Here is a 22,353-nt window from a genome sequence, read left to right as displayed (position 1 = left end):
CCCACAGAAGAGGCCCACAGTGACGACAGCAGCTCTGCACGCCTGGATCAAGATGACCAGCCCGGCCCATCAGGGACCTCTGGACAGTCGGTTCCCCTGCCACAGTCACAAGCCACCACAGAGCCTCCCCCCTCAGGAGACACCACCACAGCACCCACCCAGCGGGCCCATCCCTCTGTCCCAGGACACGTCAATCAGCAGTGTGTCCACCACTACAGGGAACCTAGGCAAACCCACCAACCCAAGACAATCAGGGACCGGGGGTCAGTGGCAGTGGGCACACAGTGCAGGGGACAGAGGCACAGGATAACAGAGAAACTTAGAGAACTGCTGTGTGACAGGGGAAGGACAGGCCTAGGGAACCCACTCTCCACGAGGCACTCTCCAACATCATGGGAGCATACCATCATTCCCAGGAGACCATGGGCACGGTACTGGCCAAGTTTCAGGAGACCCAGCGGCTGTAGGAGGAACACTACCTAGGGATCAGGGAGGACTTGAAGTCCATCAACACCACCCCGGTCACCATTGGAGGGGTGCTGGCAGACCTGGCCAACACCATGAGGGACACAGTGGCACACAAACGGGCCCCTGACACTAGCCTGAACGATGAACAGACCTCCACCTCCACCAGCACTAGTGGACAAGAGGCCCAGCCACAGGACCAACAGGCCACCAGCACCCTACCCCCTGCAGAAGGAGAACCACACCACAAACAGTCCCTGAGATCCAGGAACAAGACAGAGAACATTGCCAAGACCCCCACCAGGAAATAAGACTCTCCTGATTGTCACCCTTCTGTCCCACTTTGTCACCCTGTCCACCTTAAACTCCCATTGCTCCCCTTCCTATGCCCCCTTGGACAATGCACCTATGAGTCCAAGAGACTGGACTCTACCATGGACATTCCGCCACCATCACCCCAGCCCATTGCACACACCACTCCACTTATTAGCACTGAAATAAACACCCTTGAATCACAAATCAATCTAGAGTCAGTCTGTACTTTAACAAATATGTAATTGCAACCTTTCGGAAATATAGCAATGTCAATGTTCATGTACACCTACCAATGTAACACAGTTGTTGGGCAGCAGTAAACATAGCAAAGGGCACAAAGTGGGACCCAGATGTGTGAAATGGAAAGCCAAAGTGACATGTCAGGGTCCATACACAGAGGTAAAAATGCAGAACTATGCAATGCCCTACAGTAGTATGAGATGTGAGAAGCAGTGCCATCCTCTTACCTGTGTCTCACTGGAAGTATTGCATGATGATGTTGTTTTGGTTGTATACATCTTCTTTTTCTGTCTCCTCTTCTTCACTGTCCACAGGCTCCACAGCTGCCACAAGACCACCACCAGCAGGCCCATCCTCCTGCAGAAAAGGCACATGGTGTCGCAAAGCCAGGTTGTGCAACATACAGCATGCCACGATTATCTGGCACACCTTCTTCGGTGAGTAGTATAGGGAGCCACCTGTCAGATGGAGGCACCGGAACCTGGCCTTCAGGAGGCTGAAGATGCTCTCTATTATCCTCCTAGTTCACCCCTGTGCCTCATTGTACCACTCCTCTGCCCTTGTCCTGGGATTTCTCACTGGGGTCAGTAGCTATGACAGGTTGGGGTAACCTGAGTCACCTGAAAATATTGCAGGACAACTGTTGAACATCCTCCAAACATTAGGGACTCTCCCATACCCAGACACCTATTTAAACTGTGTGGGGACCTTGAGCTCACCTATTAGCCACACACGGTGCCTCTGGAGTTGCCCCATCACATAAGGGATGCTGCTATTCCTCAAAATGTAAGCGTCATGCAGAGAGCCAGGATACTTGGCATTCACATGGGAGATGTACTGGTCTGCCAAACACACCATCTGCACATTCATAGAATGGTAGTTTTTGCGGTTTCTCTACACATGTTCATTCCTTTGGGGGGGGGGACAAATGCCACATGTGTACCATCAATGGCACCAATGATGTTGGGGATATGTCCCAGGGCATAGAAGTCACCTTTCACTGTGGGCAAATCCTCCTCCTGAGGGAACACGATGTAGCTGCGCATGTGCTTCAGCAGGGCAGACAACACTCTGGACAATACGTTAGAGAACATTGGCTGTGACATCCCTGATGCCATGGCCACTGTTGTTTGAAAGGACTCACTGGCCAGGAAATGGATTACTGACAGGACCTGCACTAGAGGGGGGATTCCTGTGGGATGGCTGATAGCTGACATCAGGTCTGGCTCCAACTGGGCACACAGTACCTGGATTGTGGCACGATCAAGTCTGTATGTGATAATGATGTGTCTGTCTTCCATTGTCGACAGGCCCACCAGGGGTCTGTACACCGGAGGATGCCGCCATCTCATCACCTGCCCCAGCGGACGTGCCCTATGGAGGAGAAGGGTGAGCAGAAGGTCATACACCACATAGGTTTCACAAGGCTGTTTAGCACAATCGTGAACTATTCTTTGTGTGTCTTTGTCTGTCCGTATTCACAGTCAAAAGTGCTGTGACGCAGTTAGTTGGCCTGCCATGTGGCCACCTGAAATGGCGGCTGCCTGACGTGTAAGGAGGGACAAGGAGAAATGAGGTAACTGCGCTGGCGTTGTTCTGCGTCGCGGTAGGCAGTCGAAGACCGCTGCGCTATTCAGCATTGGTTATCATTGGGCCCTATGGGTTCTAGGAGCCAATGACAATGTACGCCGGCGGTGACGTTACGCACCGCCGCGGACGTGACCGCCATTTTCTATCTGTTCACTCACTTGATACCTGACCTTCAACAGAAGAGGACCAACACTGCAAGTGCTGCTGTGACCTGAGTCTGGAAGCGACAATGGCTACAGTGTCTGGGTAAAGGGCCCCTGCCTTCACTGCGAAGGAGTTGGAGAAACTGGTGGATGGGGTCCTACCCCAGTACACGCAACACTACAGTCCACCAGACAAACAGGTGAGTAAACTGTGTGCATGGTAGATGGCACATGAATGTATGGAGTGTCATGGATGGAAGAGACGGGCGGCACAGGCCAGCATGTGAGGATGGTGAGTGTATGTTTTTCTGGCCCAGGGTGGGAGGTTTGTGGCCAATGAGTGTGTATAACTGGGCGTGGGAGTAACATCCATTTTTACTTCACTATTCCTCTAGATCAGCGCCCATCAGAAGAAGGGTATTTGGCGTGCCATTGCCAAGGAAGTGCGGACCCTGGGGGTCTACCATAGATGGAGCACCCAAAGCCGGAAAAGATGGGAGGACCTGCGTCGCTGGAGCAAGAAGACGGCGGAGGCCCAGCTGGGGATGGCCTCCCAACGTGGAAGGGGTGCCCGTCGCACCATAACCCCCCTGATGTACCGGATCCTGGCGGTGGCATATCCTGAGTTGGATGGGCGCTTGAGGGCATCACAGCAGCCACAAGGGGGTGAGTAGAGTCTTATTCAGCTGACTCAGTGCTCTTGATGAGGTGTCTGGGTGGGGGCGGTAGGCTGTGGGTTCCCGTAGGGCAGGGCAGATGCGCCAAGGTACATCCATTGTTAGGCAGGCTCAGTACTACTCTAACCCTAAAGGTGGTAGTTGCCCTCTACACCTAGTCAGGCTCCTATGGGTTCCAGCTGTGAATTAAACGGGTCTAGGCAGAGTCCCCCATGGGCATGAGCTTTTCCCCTGCACTGTTAGTGCATGCACTAGTGCATAGGTATGCTCCCTGTATGTTGTGTCTGCCAACGGTAGTGGTGTTGCAGGCATTTACCATGTGTCTCTTCTGTCTTTCCACCCCTTTTTGTTTTGTCTCCCTGTCCCTGTGTGCATTAGCATCATCTGGCGCAGGAGCATTGGCACCGGAGCAGGAGGGAGCTGCAACCCACATGGCCCTGGAGGGTGAATTTACAGAGTCTGAAGGCACCAGTGGGACGGAGGGCGAGGGGAGCTCCATGACGGGGATGGGAGCAGACACCAGCGACAGCAACGTCTCCTCTCATGGGAGCTCCCTTGCGGTGGCGGGCACCTCTGTGCCCACCACAACAACAGGTACAGCCGCCCTCCCAGCAGCCCCTCATCGTGTTTCCCGTGCCCGCTCACCCAGGAGGGTGGGCATCTCCTTCGCCCCAGGCACCTCAGGCCCTGCCCCAGTCAGCTCTGCTGCCCTCAATGAGGAGGCTATTGACCTCCTGGGATCCCTCACTGTTGGGCAATCAACCATTATGAATGCCATCCAGGGTGTCGAGAAGCATTTGCAGCAAACAAATGCATACCTGGAGGGCATTCATTCTGGAGTAGCGGCCCAACAGAGAGCATTCCAGGCTCTGACCTCAGCACTGATGGCAGCCATTGTCCCTATGTCCAGCCTCCCCCCTCCAACTTCCACTACCCAGACCCAATCCCCTCTACCTCAGCCTATCTCAAGCGCCCAAATCAACACACAAAAGTAGCTCAGGCAAAAATAAGTACCACACATCCCACAGGGACTCACACAAGCACCATAACCATGCAGACACACCAACATCCACTGCCTCCACTGTGTCCCCCTCCTCCATGTCCTCCTCCTCCCTCCCAGTCTCGCCTCCACTCACACCTTCATGCACTACATCCTCAGCCACTACCTCCATCACCAACACGCCCATCACCACACACCGCTCACGTGCACTCACCACCCCCACTACCATGCACACGTCCCCTGTGTCCTCTCCCAGTGTGTCTGTGAGCCCTCCTCCCAAACTACACAAACGCAGGCACACACCCACTCAACAGCCATCCACCTCACAACAGCCTCCGGCCCATGCGCCTTCAACCAAAATTAGCAGACGTACACCTCACACAACCACTCCCTCTTACTCCACTCCCAAACCCCCTCCATCTTCCCGTCCCAGTGTGTCTAAAAAACTTTTCCTGGCTAACATTGACCCCTTCCCTACACCTCCCACCCATCCTTCCCCTAGGGCCAGGATGTCCAGGTCCCAGCCCAGCACCTCTGCCACCAAATCCACCAGCACTGTGATGGTCCGGTCACATCGCGGGCTGCACCCATCAGGGCTGCCAGTGTGCCACCTAGCTAGGCCAAGGATCAGCCCTTTCTGCCACCTGCCAAGGTCAAGAAGGTGCCCAGATGCCATAGGGAGAAGCCGCACCAACCACCCAGCAAGGCCTCCTCCAAGCCAAAGGGGGACAGTGCCAAGGGACCAGCAGCAACATCCAAGGTGGGGAAGGGACACAAGGGCAAAGGGAAGTCAGGACAGGGCACGGAGCCTCAGGCTGAGGCACTGGAGTCACCCCCTCTGGCAACCAGAACAGCAACCTGTACGGTGATGGACACTGCCATCTGCACCGCCACCTGCACGTCTGCTGCCTCAGCAACAGTCCCCAGCATCATCCCCAGTGGGCAGCCGTCCGAGGCTGCAGGAGACATCCTGCTGTCTCCCTCCACAGGTGCTGACACATTCACCACCAGCAGCATCTCCGAAACTGACACTGCTGCAACCACCGCAACCAGCCCCGCAATGTGGTCAGACAGTGCCACCACAGCCAACATGGCTAACATTTCCAGTGGACCGACGTCCGAAGCTGGAGGAGATGTCCTGGACCATGCACAGACTACTTGAGGCACGACACCCAGCACTGTTTGTACCAGCAGGTGGCAGGCAAAGTAGCAGCAGGGTGGAGTGTGTCTCTGCCTCCATGGAGTATCATGCTACCTGTTCCCAGGCAACCTTGTGGCACACACACCCAGGTGAGGGGATGGGACCTGCCACACTGCTTGTGAAGTACTCTGTGCACAAAGCCCCCTCCAAAACTAGTGGAGAACAGCATCCACTCACCCAGTCCTTCGCAGGATGAAGCACTCTGGGCACCAAGCCCCCTCCAGAACCAGTGGCGAAAAGCATCCACTACCCCAGTCCTTGGCAGGATGAAGCACTCTGAGCACAAAGCCCCCTCCAGAACCAGCGGAGAGATACATCCACTACCCCAGTCCTTGGCAGGATTAAGCACTCTGGGCACAAAGCCCCCTCCAGAACCAGTGAAGAAAAACATCCACTCACACAGGCTTTGGCAGGATGAAGCACTCTGGGCACAAAGCCCCCTCCAGAACCAGTGGGGAAAAGCATCCACTACCCCAGACCTTGCCAGGATGAAGCACTCTGGGCACAAAGCCCCCTCCAGAACCAGTGGAGAACAGCATCCACTCACACAGTCCTTGGCAGGATGAAGCACTCTGGGCACAAAGCCCCCTCCAGAACCAGTGGAACATGTCAATAACTTGAGAGACTGTGGCTTTGCACTACCCAGGATAAAGCAGTGGGCAGTGCACCCACTTGAGAGACCTGAGAGACTGTGGCTTTGCACTCCCCAGGATGGGGCAGCGGGCAACCCACCAACTTGAGAGACTCGAGAGACTGTGCCTTTGCACTCCCCAGGATAAAGCAGTGGGCATGGGGCCCCCTTGTGGAGCAGTGGCGTCAACCATTCATCTGGCTGAGGTGCCCCCCCATCCCACTGAGGTGCCTGTTTATTTTCGATCTGATGCCCCAGCAGTATTCTCTCCATTTTGAGTCAGGTATCATGTGTGGGCTTCGCCCATGCATTTTGGGACCAGTGGTCCACGGGCAATGATTGGTACACTATCCGGACTTGTGTAGTTGCTGTACATATGTGTATATACTGATGATTTAAAGTTATCTTGGCCTGTCTGATTTTTCGATGATTACACTCTTTACAATCATTTCATTTTGTCCTTGTGTTCTTCCAGGGGGTGACGGGGTGTAAATGTAATGTTGCTGCATGTATATGTGTGTATGGTGTTGTGGGAGAGGGTGGGGGTGGGGGTGCTGCGTGTTGCGTGTGTGTGTGTCACTCTCTCTTTCCTCCCCCCCTCCCCTGTGTGTTAGGTGCAGTACTCACTGTGGTCATTGCTGCTCCGGTAGAAGTGGGGGAAGACCAACATGGGCAGGACCTGTAACTCGGGCTCCATGGCATCCTGGTTCCTTGTTGGGTGTTGAGAGGTGAGTGGTTTCTGTTCCAAGTCCTGTTTCTGCCGTGCTTTTGATGGCATTGGTACCGCCCCAGAAAAGGTGGCGGATAGGCCTGTTGTAATACAATGGGCGGTACATTATGTTCCGCCTGTCTGTTGGCGGTTACCGCCGCGGTGTTTGTTTCTACCGCCATGGTGGTCTGAGTGTTAAAGTGGCTGTCTATGTTGGCGGTTTCCGCCATGGTCGTAATTCCATTTTTTTTTCCGCTGTCCTGTTGGCGGTATTACCGCCGCTTTAACACCGACCGCCAGGGTTGTAATGAGGACCAAAGTCTGTATTTAACCAAAGAAGATAGTTGTGGGTTCCTAATTTGTGCAGAAGATGTCCCATGCTGGATGGATAAACGCAGTCTGGTTTACGTCGCAGGATTCTGCAAACAAGTCTTGGTAAATGCAACGATTGCAGTTCGTGGAAAATGGCACTGCCTGAGCCCAGGAATGACTAGGTTGACTCTACCCAGGAGGGGAAGACAGAGGGTGCTCTCAGCAACTCAGAGAGCCCTCAGAAGACCAGGCAGCACACACAGGAGTCCCTCAGCAAAGAAGGAGCAAATGGAGGCCCATGCAGCATGACACAAAGGAATCCCACACCCCTGGAGAACCGCTCAGGGAGCTGTGCATCGCAGGATGGAGTGCTGGGGGCCTAAGCTGTGTTGTGCATAAAGAACTTCTTGGAAGGTTGCACACAAGCTTTGGCAACTGCAAGTCATGCAGTGCATGGGGGTACTGTTTTACATGGGGAGGCAAGCTCTTACCTCCACCACAATTGGACAGCTGGACGTTGGGACTGTCAGAGTCCTTTTAGTCCACTGCCCATGTCACTGGATCCAAGCCTGTCATTAGGAAAGGGGAACCAAGCCACCTGTCGTCACTGTAGAGGGGTGCCTGCTGAAGCAGGGAAGTGACTTCGTCACTCCATGGGATATTCCTTTGGTTCTTCTGGTGCAGGCTGAAGACAGGCATTCCTCGGAGGATGCACAATGTGGAAACTGTTGCAGTTGCTGGCAGGAGCTGAAGATACAGGGTCGCAGAAGTCATCTTTGCTTCTTTGTTGCAGTTTTGTAAAGTTCCTGGAACAGTCGGCGGTTGATCCTTCGGTAGAAGATGAAGTAAAGGATGCAGAGGATTTCTGCTGGAGTCTTGCAATCTGAATCTGAAGAAACACCCAGAGGAGAGATCTTAAATAGCTCTGATAGGGGGATTGTTCGCCTAACCAGGTAAGCACCTATCAGGAGGGGTCTTTGATGTCACCTGCTGGCACTAGCCATTCAGATGCTTCCAGAGTGCCCTGCTACTTGGGAATCCAAGATGCCAAAACCCAGGGACACTCTGGAGGAGCTCTGGGCACCACCCGTGGGGTGGTCATGGACAGGGGAGTGGTCACTCCCCTTTCCTTTGTCCATTTTTGGCCAGAACAGGGACTGGGGGTCCCTGATCTGGTGTAGACTGGGTTACGCAAGAAGGGCACCAAATGTGCACTTCAAAGCATTTCCAGTGGCTTAGAGAGGCTACACCTCCCAAGCTTGTAATATCTATTTCCAAAAGGAGAGGGTGTAACACCTCTCACCTAAAGGAAATCATTTGTTCTGCCTTCCTGGGCTTTAGCTTTTCAAGCAACAGGAGGGCAGAAACCTGTCTGCGAGGTGGCAGCAGCTGGGGCTGCCTGCAAAACCTCAGAAGGCTAGAATAGCAATACTGGGAGCCCCCAGAGTGCATGGAATCATACAACCAATGCTTGCAAAAACCTTTCGGTATGATTCCAACATGTTTGATACCAAACATGCCTATGTTCAGAGTTACTATTATGTAGTTGGATATAGGTAATGACTTATGTCCAGTACACACGTAAAATGGCCTCTCTGCATTCATGAAGTCGAGGAAAATGGTCCTGGAGGTCATGGGGCACCTCTGCTAGTGCTGGGGTTCTCTCACACACAGGTACTTTGCAACCTGCCCTCAGGGCTGGAGGGCCTGCTAAAGAGGTGACTTATAAGTGACCTGGTGCAGAGTAAATGGTAGTGAAAGGGTGCTTGTACCTTTTCACACAGGCTGCAATGGCAGTCCTGCAGAAGCCTTTGCATGGGCTCCCTACGGGTGGCAAAATATATGCTGCAGCCCGTAGGGATCCCCTGGAACCCCAATGTCCTGGGTAGCCAGGTACCATATACTAGGGACTTATAAGGGTTACCAGTATGCCAATTGTGAGTGAAATACTGTGTTAACAGATGCCAGCAACCAAATTTAAGAGAGAGAGAGCATAATCAAGGGGTCCTGGTTAGCAGGATCCCAGTGAACACAGTCAAGCACACTGACATCAGGCAGAAAATGGGGGTAACCATGCCAAGAAAGAGGGTACTTTCCTACATATGTGACTCAACCATGTGTCATGAAACTTATGATTATAATCTCTTGATTTGTCTTTTGCATCCATGCAGGTCAACACCTATCAGAAAAAGGAACTATGGAGAGCCATTGCCAAGAAGGTGCAGACCTGGATGTCCACAGCCAGCGGGGCACCCACTGTCAGAAAAGCTGGGAATGTCCTCCCAACCTGGGCAGGGTGCCCATGAGGCCATGACCCCACTAATGGCCCACATTCTGGCAGTGGCCTACCCAGATTTTGATGTGCGTTTTAAGGACAGCACAGCAGCCACAAGGGGGTGAGTACCATCCATATTCCTGCCTGTCACATTGCCAAGTGAATGTGTTAGGTTCTGACACCTCCCCCTGATGATTAGGGATGAGCCATGTGTAACACAGTACAGTAGATAAGTGAATGTTTGTGTAGACATGTCATGTGTTGTACATTGATGTGCCTTGCCTATTGACCCAGGGACCTATGACACAACTGTGTACAATACACAAACAACTTGCTCTCCAGGGATGACATTGGGCTGTGTACAGTGATCAATCAAGTACTGTTTGTTGCTATAGTGAGTGTAGATTCTATGCAACAGACCAGTACTCCTCAATGTTACAGGCCAAAGGTAAGAAAGTGATGAATCACTGTCCTCAGCAATGTATCTAGGTAAATGAATATTTTGGCATCTGCCACCCAGAGGCTGCTTGTTTTCAGCATATGATGGGTGCTGGTGCCTCACTACAGTCTGTAACGTGAAGATGGCCATCATACATGTGACAGAGCATACATTGTACTTTGGGTGCAGTTATCTATCAATACTTTCCCTTGGTAAGTGGGGATTGTCCATTGACATGAATTATATGTCATCACTGTTTCCAACATTCCTTATGCCTACCTGTCAGCGTGTGTCTCTTTCCCATTAGCAAAACATTTGTAAGCTGCTGTTTAACGTATGGTCTACCTGTGTTGATGAGATTTTGTCTGTATTCCATCACATATAGTTGCATGACTACCTGTGTGTGGAATAAGACATTTACTGTGAGGGTACATTTCATGTTATTCCAGATAAACGAGTATCTCACCATTGTTTATTGGTTGACACATACACGCATCATGGCATGCCATTACGCATGTATAACTGCAGTAGCAATGAGGGACAAGGCAGGTAGGCCTAGAGTTTTTAGCCACAATGTGCATTTGTTAGACTTTTTCATCCTTGGCGTGGTCTCCCTTAACTTTTTGCCTCTGTTTCCCAGGTGGTTGATGTGTGCTGGACTCTGTTCTTGCTGTTTTTGCTACTCTGGGCACTTTACCACTACTAACCAGTGCTAAAGTTCAAGTGCTCCTATACAAAATGTGTATGTAATTGGCTTATCCATGATTGGTATATTTGATTTACTAGTAAGCCCGTAGTAAAGTGCACTAGAGGTGCCCAGGCCAATAAATCAAATGATACTAGTGGGTCTACAGCACTGGTTGTGCCACCCACCTAAGTAGCTCTGTAATCATGTCTCAGACCTGCTACTGCAGTGTCTGTGTGTGCTGCAGTTTTTAACTGAAAATTCATGTGTACCCACTTGCCAGGCCTAAACCTTCCCTTTTCTTACATGTAAGGCACCCCTAAGGTAGGCCTTAGGTAGCCCCAAGGGCAGGGTGCAGAGTATGGTTATGGTAGGACATATAGTAATGTGTTTTATATGTCCTGACAGTGAAATATTGCTAAATTAGTTTTTCACTGTTGCAAGGCCTGTCCCTCTCATAGGTTAACATGGAGGCTACCTTTAAATATGATTAAAGTGTAGATTCCCTTTGGGAGGGGATAAACATGTGGATTTTAGGGTCTCTGAGCTCACAATTTTAAAATACATCTTTTAGTAAAGTTGGTTTTAAGATTGTGTGTTTGAAAATGCCACTTTTAGAATGTGGGCATTTTCTTGCTTAAATCATTTCTGTGACTCTGCCTGTTTGTGTATTCCCTGTCTGGGCCAGTTTGACCGTTGGGCTGTATGCACCTCTCTCTAGACAGTGACACAAAGGGAGCTGGGGTGTAGTCTGAATTTCCTGATGAGCCATCTGTGCTAGGAGGGAGGGGAGGAGTGGTCACTTACACCTGAAAGGGCTGTGCCTGCCCTCACACAATGCAATCTCCAACCCCTTGGTGTGTGTCTGGGGCCTTGGCAAAGCAGGATTTCACAAACTAGAGAGACTTTCCTTTGAAGTAAGCCTAATTCAAAGGGCAAAATGGGTTTAAGAAGGGCACCCAAGACCACAGACTTTAGAATACTTCTGGAAACCAAGAGGAACCTCTGCCTGGAGAAGAGCTGAAGAGCTGCTGAAGAAGAGCTGCCCTGCCTGTGACTGTACTTTGTGGAGCCCTCCTGCAGTTGCTGCTTCTGCCTGAGCTAGAGGACAAAGACTGGACTTTGTGTAACCTTCCTTCTTGTGAAGAACTGTCCAAGGGCTTGATTTAGAGTGTGCATCCTGTTTGAAGTCTCACAGTCAGCTACTCTGCCAAGTGATGCCCATCCAGTTCCTGGGACCCTGAAAGGAGAAGCTGGCAGCCCACGGCTTAAAAATCAACGCTCGTCTGCAACGTGACCAGAAGGTCGACGCCCAGAGTTGGGGAAACGACACGCAGCATTGCTGATGGAGGCTGGTGAGATCGCAACCCGCACTGCGTGGTTTTGGGATTATCGTGCCGTTGGATTTCTGACCCAAACACCGCTGGGCAGGTAAAAATGACGCAAGGCCTGCTCACACCTGAGAGTGCTGACCGGATCAACGCATCCCTCTCCTGAGGAGAGAAGAAATGACGCACGCCAACCTGACTAAAGGAGAAACTACGCAAGGTCTCGCTCAAGAGTGATATTGACGCATCACAAGCCCTTTTTGATGCACACTCACCCGTGCGGGTTGTTTTTGAGGCACCCAAGGTACATTTTGATTTAGCGTTGTGTTTAAAATTACATGAAGACTCTTTATGTTTTTTAATTGATAACTTGACTTGTCTATTGTGGATTTTTGTCGTTTTGGTCTCGTTTTGTTTAGATAAATATTTTCTATTTTCCTAAGCCTGTGTTGTGTCATTTTGTAGTGTTTTCATTGAGGTACTGTGTGTGTTGGTACAAATACCTTACACCTTACACTCTGAAGTTAAGCCAACTGCTCCTGCCAAGCTACCAAGGGGTGTAAGCAGGGGTTAGCTGAGGGTGATTCTCTTTTACCCTGTCTAGTATGAGAGTCCTTGCTTGGACAGGGGGTAACCTGACTGCCAACTAAAGACCCCATTTCTAGCAGCATTTCTATGCCATTAATGTAGAATTATGTGGCAAAGTGCTTGGCACATGTGAAACTGGTAAGGTTTGTAACCTGACTGTTGGCATGCATCATGGAATGACTTGCAGTTATGTTGAAATCACATGTGTTTGGGTACAACCATTGATCCACAGACAGACATCAGGGTCTACATGGCCATAATGAAGAGAATGATGTTGTTTCCAATTGGGCAACATTTTGAGGGCCTTCAACAAGTACTTACAAATCTCTGGGCCTCTCTAACATCCAAGGGACTAATGGCGTCTACAAATGCACTCAGATTATGTCATTGTAAGGGGTGCCAGACATTAGTTCTGATTTCCCTGGGGCTTGCTTATTCATTGTGTTGTGGATTTTACAGTCATCTCTCCAGGGCATATTGCAAATGATATCTACAGTGTCAATTTCCATGCCAAAATGTGACCTATCTGAGCAACATTAGTAGTACCTCATGACTCTAATGGGAAAATATCACTTAGTGAAGTGTACATTGTGGAACTGCTTCCAGTGTGACATGAATATTTCCATGTCACCTTCTCCAGGCTTTTGTCAGCAACATGGCAGGATTTTAGAGCATCATTTCTTATTGTTGGTTCATTATGTATGTGACAAACAGATATGTGCATGACCTTGTGTGTGTTCTGTGAGAATGCAGTTGACATTGGCCTACTATTGTATGACAACAGGTGTCTGAGGTATGCCCCATGGGGTCAAGCATTGAGGGTAATAATGTCTCCTACTAGTTCATTGATTACTTGACATCATGGTAATGTTTGTTAATCACAACTGTTGTTCAAGTGTGATCATGGACATGTGATGACCTTATTTCTATTTGTATTTGCAGCATTGGCCCAGGGAAGTGGAGACAGGGGCACAGCCAGGTGGGGACGCATCTAGCCATGGGACCCCAGGTCAAGACACCACTGACATGATGGGACGCATTTGCCTGGAGAGTGAGGGGTGCCACGGGGGAGACCAGAAGAACATCATCTTCATCATCGGAATCTTCCTTCAGTGGACTCAGAATCTTCCTCCAGTTGACACTCCCTAGAGGTGGATGTCACATTGGGCTGTACCCCTGTACCAATTTTGTTTTCCACCCATGTTCTATCACCACCCTCCCTGTTGCTCTCCACCCAGTTGGCTGTGCCTGCTCACCCAAGAGGTTGGGCATCTCCTTTGCTGCAGGCACCTCTTACCCAGCCCCTGTTACCCTCGCAGCCATCAGTGTGGAGGCTATTGACATTCTGAGGACTATCTCTGCGGGTCAGACAGCCAGTGTGAACTTCATCCAGGGATTGACAATCCAACTGCAACCAACAAATGCATTCCTGGAAGGCATTCATGATGCAGGTTCAGGCCTACAGAGACCACCTTGATGGCAGCCAGTCACCCCCCACCTTCCATCCCCCTTCCTCTTCCCAGTCGAAATCCCCCATTCCCCTACCTATTCCAAGCACACAGACCAATACATACACACCCACCTCAACATACAAGAGAAACACACATAAATATAAGCACCACTAAACACACTGGGATGCATGCAAACAACAGACACCCACACACACAATATCAGTCACCCCTTCCTCAGACACCCCCTCCACCCCTACTGGCCACACATGACATCAAGCATACCCACAGGTACCACCAAAATAGTCAGTGACACATTCATCACACCCAGCATACCCACAGACACACAGACATCCACCACAACCACCATACCTGCAGACACAACCCCAACAGACACATACACATCCACTACTCGATCACCCAGACCTTCCACCTGCCAGCCCTCCAAGACACACAAACGGGCATACTTACCCATGCAGCAGAAACCACCCAAACACAAACATACCTCCCACGTGCACACACCCACGCCATCCACACTGACACAGCAGACAACCATTACATCAACCTCCAAATCCCCACCCCTTCTGCTGACCATCCATGCGTTCCTAAGAATTTTGTTTTGTTTGACCTTGACATTTTCCCTGTTCCCTCCACCCCAATCTGAAACCCAAGAATCCTGACCCACCTCCCAACCCATCTGCTCCATCTCCAAGTCCTCTCCTGTCACACCTGCCCCTAAGACGAAGCCCACCCCTCCTAAGAAGCAGTCCTCCCCTCCCAAACCCAAACACACCCATCCCAAGTCCAACTCCTCTCCAAAGATGATCCCTAAGGTGCCTGCCTGCCCCCTTGATGCCCCTTCCTATGGAGGTTCCCTGGAAGTTAGGAGTCAAGTGGCAGCACAGTGATATGCCTGTGCATTTCAAAATGGACTGGCCAATGGCCTTTGAGTTTTCAAGTTTCAGTATTAATAAACGCAAACAGTTGTTTTTTGGGTACATATTTGTCCTGTTTTACTGCAATTAGGTCTAGTATTGTTTATCCCTGAGATACATGTAGGACCAGTTCCTTTGCAAATGTTATTTAAGGGGCATGTGCAAAGTGATATGTGTCCTAGTACAGCCTCCTTTCCTGAGTGCTCCTGATGCCCTCATCCCTAGTGTGCAGGGATAGTTTGCATTGTGAGCTTTGTAGATTTGTTTCCCTGTCGAGTGTGCATACCATTCTCCATTGTGTTGCAATTTGTGTGATGTGTGTGTCCGTTGCTGGGCTGTTTACTGGGAGTGGTGTTTGTGTTCCAAGCCACATGCATACATATAGGTGTTGAATGTAATGACAGTCCATGACATGGGTGCCATGTGAGTGTTTGAGTTGCTTTTGTAAATGTGATGTTGCTGCGTTGTTGGTGTTGTGTGACACAATGTTGTGTACACCTTGCTGTCCCCGTGCCCAAGATGAGCAGACGTGTAGTGTTGCGGTGCAGTGTGAGTGACCTGCCCAAAGGGGGCTTATTGTGACCGTGAATGTGTCCTTCTTTGCATCTGATTCTGATGTGGGACACAATGAAAAGTGTACTTTGTTCCCATAGGGTGACCCCCATTTGAGGTGGATGACGGCACGATGATCTATTGTTGAGCGTAATTATACAGGTAGGTGTGTATACTTACGGTCAGTTGCTTTCAAGGCAATGGGGATTTTGTTCACCTTCGATCATCATCAGCAGTGGCAGGACTTGCGTGATGGGCCCAATGTCAGCATTGGATGGGTGATGCTGCCTGCAGGTGAGTGTCTCCCTTTATACTCCCCATTCCCACCTGCTGAAATGTGGTGGTTGTTCCACTACAGTCACGTTGGTGGTGTGAAAGCTCATTATGTGTTTGGTGGAAACACAGGCTCTGCCAGCCTGTTTGTGCAGCCTCGTGATAGCAGCAGTATGTGCTGACTGGTGGTGCTGGCAGGACCGCAGCCGTCTTGCTCCATAGGCCCACATGACTCGTAATACGGTGGTCTGACTGCCGACCCAACAGGTTGGTCAATGGACGGAAGAAGTCACACAGATAATATTTGAGGCATTGGACGCCTGTAGAAAGGAAAGTTGTGCATCACTGGTATTTTGGAGAATCTTGATGCTGTTATCAAAAGGTTTGCCCCAATGGTCTCCATGTAGATGTTCAAGATGAAAAGAGTCAGTGTGGAACTGTGGGGGTCTTCATAGGAGTTACAGATCTAGATGTCCATGTGAAAAAACTGGTGTTGAGTGAAAGGTAAGAGGGTAACCAGTGAAATATATTGCATTCCATTCAAGACTCTAGGGTGTGGTTTAGGGTTGGATGGTTGACTGTGTCGAAGGCAGCTGAGAAGTCCTTCAATAACAGGAGGTAGTATCACCTTAATCTGTGGCCAGGAGGATGTAGCCTACAATGTGTAAGTGTAGGAAAGTACCATCTTTCCTGGCATGTTACCCTCATATTTCACTGTATATATGTTGTTTTAGTCTATGTGTCACTGGGACCCTGCCAGGCAGGGCCCCAGTGCTCATAAGTATGTGCCCTGTATGTGTTCCCTGTGTGATGCCTAACTGTCTCACTGAGGCTCTGCTAACCAGAACCTCAGTGGTTATGCTCTCTCTGCTTTCCAAATTTGTCACTAACAGGCTAGTGACTAAATTGACCAATTCACATTGACATACTGGTACAACCATATAATTCCCTAGTATATGGTACTGAGGTACCCAGGGTATTGGGGTTCCACGAGATCCCTATGGGCTGCGGCATTTCTTTTGCCACTCATAGGGAGCTCTGACAATTCTTACACAGGCCTGCCACTGCAGCCTGAGTGAAATAACGTCCACGTTATTTCACAGCCATTTACCACTGCACTTAAGTAACTTATAAGTCACCTATATGTCTAACCTTCACCTGGTGAAGGTTGGGTGCAAAGTTACTTAGTATGTGGGCACCCTGGCAATAGCCAAGGTGCCACCACATCGTTCAGGGCAAATTCCCCAGAATGTGTGAGTGCGGGGACACCATTACAAGTGTGCACTACACATAGGTCACTACCTATGTGTAGCGTCACAATGGTAACTCTGAACATGGCCATGTAACATGTCTAAGATCATGGAATTGTCACCCCAATACCATTCTGGTATTGGGGGGACTATTCCATGATCACCCGAGTCTCTAGCACAGTACCCGGGTACTGCCAAACTGCCTTTCCGGGGTCTCCACTGCAGCTGCTGCTGCTGCTGCTGCCAACCCCTCAGACAGGTTTCTGCCCTCCTGGGGTCCAGGCAGCCCTAGCCCAGTAAGGCAGAACAAAGGATTTCCTCTGAGAGAGGGTGTTACACCCTCTCCCTTTGGAAATAGGTGTGAAGGCTGGGGAGGAGTAGCCTCCGCCAGCCTCTGGAAATACTTTGATAGGCACAGATGGTGCCCATCTCTGCATAAGCCAGTCTACACCGGTTCAGGGATCCCCCAGCCCTGCTCTGGTGCGAAACTGGACAAAGGAAAGGGGAGAGACCACTCCCCTGACCTGCACCTCCCAGGGGAGGTGCCCAGAGCTCCTCCAGTGTGTCCCAGACCTCTGCCATCTTGGAAACAGAGGTGTTGGGGGCACACTGGACTGCTCTGAGTGGCCAGTGGCAGCAGGTGACGTCAGAGGCTCCTTCTGATAGGCTCTTACCTCTCTTGGTAGCAAATCCCCCTTCCTTGGTAGCCAAACCTCCTTTTCTGGCTATTTAGGGTCTCTGCTTTAGGGAATTCTTCAGATAATGAATGCAAGAGCTTACCAGAGTTCCTCTGCATCTCCCTCTTCACCTTCTACCGAAGGATCGACCGCTGACTGCTCAGGACGCCTGCAAAACTGGAACAAAGTAGCAAGACGACTACTAGCAACATTGTAGCACCTCATCCTGCAGGCTTTCTTGACTGTTTCCAGGTGGTGCATGCTCTGGGGGTAGCCTGCATTCATCCTGCACCAGAAGCTCCAAAGAAATCTCCTGTGGGTCGCCGGAATCTTCCCCCTGCTAACGCAGGCATCAAAAGACTGCATCACTGGTCCTCTGGGTCCCCTCTCATCCTGATGAGCGTGGTCCCTGTAACTCAGCAACTCTGTCCAAGTGACTTCCACAGTCCGGTGACTCTTCAGTCCAAGTTTGGTGGAGGTAAGTCCTTGCCTCCCCACGCTAGACTGCATTGCTACGTACCGCATGATTTGCAGCTGCTCCGGCTCCTGTGCACTATTCCAGGATTTCCTTTGTGCACAGCCAAGCCTGGGTCCCCAGCACTCCTTCCTGCAGTGCACAACCTTCTGAGTTGTCCTCTGGTGTTGTGGGACTCCCTTTTGTGACTTCGCGTGGACTCCAGTTCACTTTCCTTCCAAGTGCCTGTTCAGGTACTTTTGCGGGTGCTGCCTGCTTCTGTGAGGGCTCCTTGAGTTGTTTCGTGCCCCCTCTGTCTCCTCCTCCAAGTGGCAACATCCTGGTCCCTCCTGGGCTACAGCAGCACCCAAAAACCTCTATTGCAACCCTTGCAGCTAGCAAGGCTTGTTTGCGGTCTTAGTGTGAGGGAACACCTCTGCAAGCTTCATCGCAACGTGTGGCATCCATCCTCCAAAGGAGAAGTTCCTAGTCCTTTTCTTTCTTGCAGAACTCCAAGCTTCTTCCAACCGGTGGCAGCTTCCTTGCACCCTCAGCTGGCATTTCCTGGGCTCCTGCCCACTCTCGACACTGTCGCTACTATTGGACTTGGTCCCCTTGGCTTACAGGTATTCAGGTCTGGAAATCCACTGTTGTTGCATTGCTGGTGTTTGTTCTTCCTACAGAATCCCCCTATCACGATTTCTGTGCTCTCTGGGAGTAGTTGGTGCAATTTACACCTACCTTTCAGGGTCTTGCGGTGGGCTATTTTTCTAACCCTCACTGTTTTCTTACAATCCCAGCGACCCTCTACAAGCTCACATAGGTTTGGGGTCCATTCGTGGTTCGCATTCCACTTTTGGAGTATATGGTTTGTGTTCCCCCTATACCTATGTGCTCCTATTGCAATCTATTGTAATTCTACAGTTTGCATTACTTTTCTTGCTATTACTTACTTAATTTTGGTTTGTGTACATATATCTTGTGTATATAACTTATCCTCATACTGAGGGTACTCACTGAGATACTTTTGGCATATTGTCAGAAAAATAAAGTACCTTTATTTTTAGTAACTCTGTGTACTGTGTTTTCTTATGATATTGTGCTTATGACACCAGTGGTATATTAGGAGCTTTACATGTCTCCTAGTTCAGCATAAGCTGCTCTGCCATAGCTACCTTCTATCAGCCTAAGCTACTACAAACACCTCTTCTACATTACTAAGTGATAACGGGACCTGGCACAAGGTGTAAGTACCTCTGGTACCCACTACAAGCCAGGCCAGCCTCCTACATTGGTTGTGCAGCGATGGGATAAGTACTATTAACTACTTCCCACTTTGTCATTGTGTACTTTTCATAAGAGAATCATATACAAAACAGTTCAGTGTTTGTACACTTAACCAAAAAGTTTTACTTTTCTTCTCTCAAACTTTTTACAAAGTTCTGAAAAGTTTTCAAAAACTTCTAAAAGTTTTCTAAAAGTTAGAAAAAGTTTCTTTCTCTGTTCTTTAAAAAGTTCTGAAACTTTTTCTTCCTTCTCACTGTCTCTAAACCTCCTGTTATCATGTCTGTGGTAGATTCTACTCTTAAAATGGTCAATACAACTTATGACAATTTGAATTACAAGAGCCTAAGGAGTCTCTGCTTAGATAGAGGTTTAGTGATGGGAAAGAACCCTACAAAAGAGTTTCTATTTAACATGCTTATTGTAAATGATGAGTCCCAAGCAGGCACATCAAATGAGAGGTTAATAGAAGGTTCCCATTCTGACTCAGGGGATCTCCTTGAGGGAGGTGGGGAGGGTTCTGAACAGGATCTGCCCCCTAGCAGGACACCCAGTAATGTTGGTAGTAATGGAGGATCCCATCACAGTAGGGAAGTCTTTATTCCTAGAGGCCAAGTTGCTTGGGTCCAGTCAGTTAGGGACAGATACCCCTCTGTTGTTTCCAATTTGTCATCTGTGTCTAAACATTCCCAACCCACCCACCCTAAGGATAACTTGTTTGAAAGGGAACTCAAAAAGTTGAGGGCTGAAGAGACCAGACTGAAGCTTGAACAGCAACAGCTGGCCTTAGATAGGGAATCCCTAGACCTGGAGAAGGAAAGACAGAGATTGGGGTTTGGACCCCATGGTGGCAGCAGCAGTATTCCTGATAGTAATCCTGTTAGAGAGCATGATTCCAGGAATCTGCACAAGATAGTCTCCTCTTACAAGGAGGGGGATGACATCAACAAGTGGTTTACTACACTTGAGCGGGCCTGTATGGTACAGGGGGTCCCTCAAATGCAGTGGGCTTCTATATTGTGGCTATCTTTCACTGGAAAGGGTAGGGATAGGCTCCTTACTGTTAGAGAAAGTGATGCTAACAATTTTGCAGTTTTGAAGGATGCACTCTTGGATGGATTTTGCTTAACCACTGAACAATACAGGATTAAGTTCAGAGACACCAGAAAAGAGTCCTCACAAGACTGGACAGACTTTGTAGACTGTTCAGTGAAGGCCTTGGAGGTACATGGCAGTAAAATATCTGACTATGAAAGCCTGTATAACCTTATTCTGAGAGAGCATATTCTGAACAACTGTGTGTCTGACTTGTTACACCAATATCTAGTGGACTCAGATCTGACCTCTCCCCAAGAATTGGGAAAGAAGGCAGACAAATGGGTCATAACAAGAGTGAACAGAAAAGTTCATACAGGGGGTGACAAGGATGGCAAGAAGAAGGATGGTAAGTCTTCTGACAAGGGTGGGGACAAAAGTACAACTGAGTCTTCATCAGGCCCACAAAAATCCTCTGGTGGGGGTGGTGGGTCCCAATCCTCTTCCAATAATCAACCTACAAAGCCTTGGTGTTATTTGTGTAAAGTCAAAGGCCATTGGACAACTGATGCCAGTTGTCCAAAGAAAAACACCAAACCTCCCACTACCACAACCCCTTCTGCAAATTATAGTGCCCCTAGTAATAGCAGTGGTGGTGGGAGCAAACCTACAAATAGCCAATCCAAGGGAGTAGCTGGGCTCACTATTGGTAATGTAGTTGGGGTTGGTCTTGTGAGGGAGACCACAGAGGCTGTGTTAGTCTCTGAAGGTGCTATTGATTTGGCCACCTTGGTTGCTTGTTCCCTTAATATGGATAAGTACAAGCAACTTCCCCTAATAAATGGTGTTGAGGTTCAGGCCTACAGGGACACAGGTGCCAGTGTTACCATGGTGATAGAGAAATTGGTACACCCGAACAACACCTACTTGGTCAGCAGTACCAAGTGAAAGACGCTCATAACAACACTCTTAGCCTCCCCATGGCTGTTGTGAATCTCAGCTGGGGGTGGGGTTACTGGTCCAAAGAAAGTTGTGGTTGCCTCAGATTTACCTTTAGACTGTCTACTAGGGAACAATTTAGAGATATCAGCTTGGGCAGAAGTGGAGTTGGAGGCTCATGCAGCAATGCTGGGCATTCCTGGGCATATTTTTGCTTTGACAAGGGCTCAGTCCAAAAAGCAAAAAGGACAGGGTAACTTGGATCCTGGAACAATGGACCAAGTGCTCCCTAGAGCTAGGGGTACAAGGGTAAATCCCTACCCACTATCCCTCCCTCTACAGATGATTCCTCCTTCCAACGGTAGTCACACATACAACAAAACGAACCACACCAGCAGAATCGATTATTGCCTATTCGATATAAGATTATGGCCTCTAGTCATCGATATGACAATCATCGAAAGGACCGAAAGTGATCACAACCCTCTTTCTGTCCACACATTAGCCCTAGGTAACCTCCCAGCCACGTCTAACCCCGCAGCAGTAGCACCCGAGGGTATTAACCTGGCCAACAACAAAAGACACCTAAAATGGGTCAATATTGTGGCCCGGCCCGCACTCATCAATGCTGCCAACAACACCCTAAAATCCACACTAAGGGACCTAGAGGCAGGTTCTGCAACACCCCACCAGGAAATTAGCTCAATCCACACCTCCTGCTTTAGGGATATCGCAACCCACTTCTCAGCACCCCCAGCCCACGACGACAAACGACCCAAAGCCAGGCACCGCTGGTTCAACAAAACGTGCCGGTCCCTAAACAAGCGCCTAGTTCAAGCCATTAAATCCAAGGACCCCATCGCCATCCGCGTAGCTAGGAAGTCCTATAAATCTGCAATATGCATAGC

The sequence above is a fragment of the Pleurodeles waltl genome, chromosome 8, assembly GCF_031143425.1.
Source record: "Pleurodeles waltl isolate 20211129_DDA chromosome 8, aPleWal1.hap1.20221129, whole genome shotgun sequence".
Taxonomy (NCBI): Eukaryota; Metazoa; Chordata; class Amphibia; order Caudata; family Salamandridae; genus Pleurodeles; species Pleurodeles waltl.
The sequence above is the reverse complement of the archived record's forward strand: the minus strand, read 5'-3'. Positions refer to the sequence as shown.